This window comes from Gymnoscopelus microlampas (genome assembly GCF_963454915.1).
Source record: "Gymnoscopelus microlampas genome assembly, chromosome: 2".
Lineage (NCBI taxonomy): Eukaryota > Metazoa > Chordata > Actinopteri > Myctophiformes > Myctophidae > Gymnoscopelus > Gymnoscopelus microlampas.
Window position 1 is genome coordinate 56,536,663 of NC_139939.1, and position 3,888 is coordinate 56,540,550.

General features: G+C 38.1%; 1 protein-coding gene across 6 annotated transcripts in view; it reads right to left on the minus strand.

Moving 5' to 3' along the window:
* The window catches only part of tenm3 (teneurin transmembrane protein 3), a 663,973-nt gene that overhangs the window by 91,391 nt on the left and 568,694 nt on the right, over window positions 1-3,888 (minus strand). The gene's annotated exons all lie outside the window — the stretch shown is intronic.

Sequence of the window (3,888 nt, forward strand, 5' to 3'; positions counted from 1 at the left end):
ACACACACACACACACACACAAACACACACACACACACACACACACACACACACACACACACACAGAACAGAACAGAAAACAACATTTGATGTGAAACATGACCCTCATGTCAGGTCTACATGGATCTTAAATAACTGATACTATTGTTTTCACCACTTAAATCTGCTCTCTGTAACTTTACTGTTTTAGCCCAGACTTGAACCCAGGTCTCCTGTGCAAGTGCTTTTTTTTGAAAAATGATGAATCATTTAGATCATTCATCATTTAGATGAGTTATTCTTTTACTAACATTTTCTCTTCTGAGGGTCCCTAACACAAAACATTTTCAGATGGGGGTCCGCGGCCAGATACATATATCAATTTGGGGGTATTATAATTTATTACTTCACCTCTTCAGACATTGACGACCTTGCAGGATTATGCAAAGGTAACTTAGATAGCATGTTATGTAGACAGATGCCAGGTCATTGTTGACCTGGCATCCTATACTATAGTGTAGTTTCAATGTAGGCTGATGATGATAGGTTCTTGGTTTACGTATGTATTAGTTATTATTAGATTATTGGTTTACTTACGTATTATTTTATTATTAGATTACTATTTTTATGCATTTGATGTATTATGATGTTTTATCTTGTGTCCTTGCTTACTGTAAATCACTCTGGATTAAGAGCGTCTGCTAAATGCCAAAACCAGGGGTCTTCAACAGGGGGTCCGGGACCCCTAGGGGGTCCTCAGAGTTACTACAGGGGGTCCGCCAAATCTTTGTGCGATATGGTATTTTTTTTCTTTACATCAACCACTTGAACCCTAGCATCCCTTTTCTGAGGAGAACTTTAGCCAAAAATAGCAGATCTACAAGCTAACAACGCCTCGCAGCGCGAGGCGTTGTGAGCTTGTAGATGTGCTATTTTTTGGCAAAGAGTTATAGGTTTAGAGGGAAAAAAGAGCAGAAAAAGTTTATCTGAAACACATTTTTATACAATATAGAGGGGGTCCCTGCTTCATCTCTCTCTCAGCTAGGGGGTCCTTGGCCTGAAAACGTTGAAGACCCTTGGCCTAAACTGTAAACTGTAATTGTTGCCCATGCACAGCATTGCGATGCTAGGTCGGTTCATGAAAGCCAGGATTTGTGATACCCAACTATCTAACAGAACCAAACCACCAAAACCAACGTTATAACCATAATAATTTCTATTGAATTTTTTGAAAGCTTTCCATAAATATCATATTATATCTGTGGTACGGTGATGATGAGGAAGCTCAGAGGAACGCTGGTTCGCTGGAACATTACAACGCTGCGGGCGACTCTGCCATCGCTTAACCCATTAAGACCGGGAACGCATCTGTGTAACCACCGTACCCATATTTTGTACTTTGGCTATTCAAAAATAGCAGATCTACATGCTCATAGGGCAGCACCGAGTGATTGAGCTTGTAGATCTGCTATTTTTGAAAAATCTCTATTTTTTTATTTTTTTTACACATTTAAACATTTTTTAACTCAAATCTTTGCTTCTGGGGGTCCCTGGAACAACATCTTTTGAGATGGGGGGGTCTGCGGCCAAATACATAATACATACATATTTACCTTGACATGAAAAAAAGTTTGAGAACAACTGATATTTAGCAACATACGCTAGAATCGGCCAAATTGCACACATTTTCAAGAAAAAATAGCAGATCTACAAGCTCATAGCGCGGCACTCGGTGCCGCGCTATGAGCTTGTATATCTGCTATTTTTGAATAGCCAAATGAATATTAAAATGACACAGAGGATGCGTTCCCAGTCTAAAAAGGGTTAAGAGCAAACATCACATTTCAGGAAATGCGAAAAAAAAGTCCGATTATGGCTTAGGTGGTCAACAATATAATACTGCATGGAATTTGTGGTGTGTGTGTGTGTGTGTGTGTGTGTGTGTGTGTGTGTGTGTGTGTGTGTGTGTGTGTGTGTGTGTGTGTGTGTGTGTGTGCGTGTGTGCGCGCGCTCTTCCATTACTGAATCCTGATCTCTCTCCACAGCCTCTATCCAGCCAATCAAGACAAAGAACTCACTTATGTGGTGAAAGAGGAGAGCTATAATACCCAACGGTGGAAGAAGTATACTCTCATTTTGTACTTAAGTATAAGTATCATTACCACCATGTACTGTAGAAATACCTTGTTACGTTAAGTAAAAGTCCTGAATTGAAAATATACTTGAGTATAAGTACAACAAGTATTGGCATCACAATGCACTTGAAGTACCAAATGTAAAAGTACCCAGTATTTTGAAAATAGCAGATCTACAAGCTCACATAGGGCTGAAGTGGTTAAAGTATATTTTTGTAATAATAATCAAAATCAGCAAAGTAACTAAAGTTTTCAAATAACTGTAGTAAGAGTAAAAGTACAACATTTCCCTTTGAGATGTAGTGGAGTAGAAGTAAAAGTACTGAACATTGGAAATAAGTAAAAATATACATTTTTACTTATTTTTATTCTTGGTTGCTTGTTTTTACAGGAAATGCACTTAAGACCTCTGGTGATTAGTAGTTTCGTTCCCTACCTATGTTGAATGCACTTATTGTAAGTCGCTTTGGATAAAAGCGTCTGCTACATGACTGTAATGTAATGTAATGTAATGTAATGTAATGTTATGTGTTAATAGTATAACATTTGCCTTTGAGATGTAGTGGAGTAGAAGTAAAAGTATTGAACATTGGAAATAGTAAAAAAAAAAACAACACATTGAACATTGGAAATATTAAAAAAAAAGAAAACTCAAAATGTTAGTACTTGAGTACATGTACTTTAGACCACTGCCCAAAGTTGTATTGAAATACATCACAATAGCATGTAGGTAATATCATAAGCATGTGATAAATGTCTGTTATCGGCTTTCATGAAAAGGAAATCCTATTTAAAGAAGGTGTAAGTGATATTTATGTTGTTAAAATATGTGATAAACATCGATCAGGCGACAGCAAATTGATTCAGAAGAGCTGCTGCTCCTTACTAACACTAAGAAAGTGGAGCATATCTCTCCAGTTCAGTTTCATTTTAGATTTATTTGGCTATTCAAAAATAGCAGATATACAAGCTCATAGCGCGGCACCGAGTGCCGCGCTATGAGCTTGTAGATCTGCTATTTTTGAAAAATCGTGATCATTTGTGCAAATCTTTACAAGTGTCTTCTAAATCCTAACAGTTTTTTGAAAAACACTTATGTTTCTATATCAGTAGTGCTCCAACTTTTTCATGTCAAGGACCCCCAGAATCATATGTATTTGGTTGCCGACCCCCATCAAAATATGTTGTTCCAGGGACCCCTCAGAAGCAAAGATTTGAGTTACAAAAAATATATGTATTCAAAGATAAGTGATATTTAGTTTAAATAAGTGATACAAATGGATCAGACAACATCAAGTTGATTCAGAATAACTGCTGCTGCTCCAGTCCTTACACTAACACAGAGGAAGTGGAGCATATCTCTGCAGGTCTAAAATCCTCAAACCGGCTCTCTGTCTGTAGAATCATTGATTTGGTCTTGATTGAACCCATTCAGTCCGTGAACACATCTGTGTCATTTTAAATGGTAGCTATAACCATCATTTTTGTATACTTTGGCCATTCAAAAATAGCAGATCTACAAGCTCATAGCTCAAGCTAATAGCTCTGCCATTTTCTAGCCTTGCCTTTCAACATCTAGCAATCCACCCATCCATCCATCCATCCATCCTGTCTGACTTCTAGAAATTAATATAATCTGACAACCACAACATCTAAACACTCATCATCTCTCTCTCTCTCTCTCTCTCTCTCTCCTCTCCCTCTCCCTCTCCCTCTCTCTCTCTCTCTCTCTCTCTCTCTCTCTCTCTCTCTCTCTCCCCCTCCCCCCCTCTCC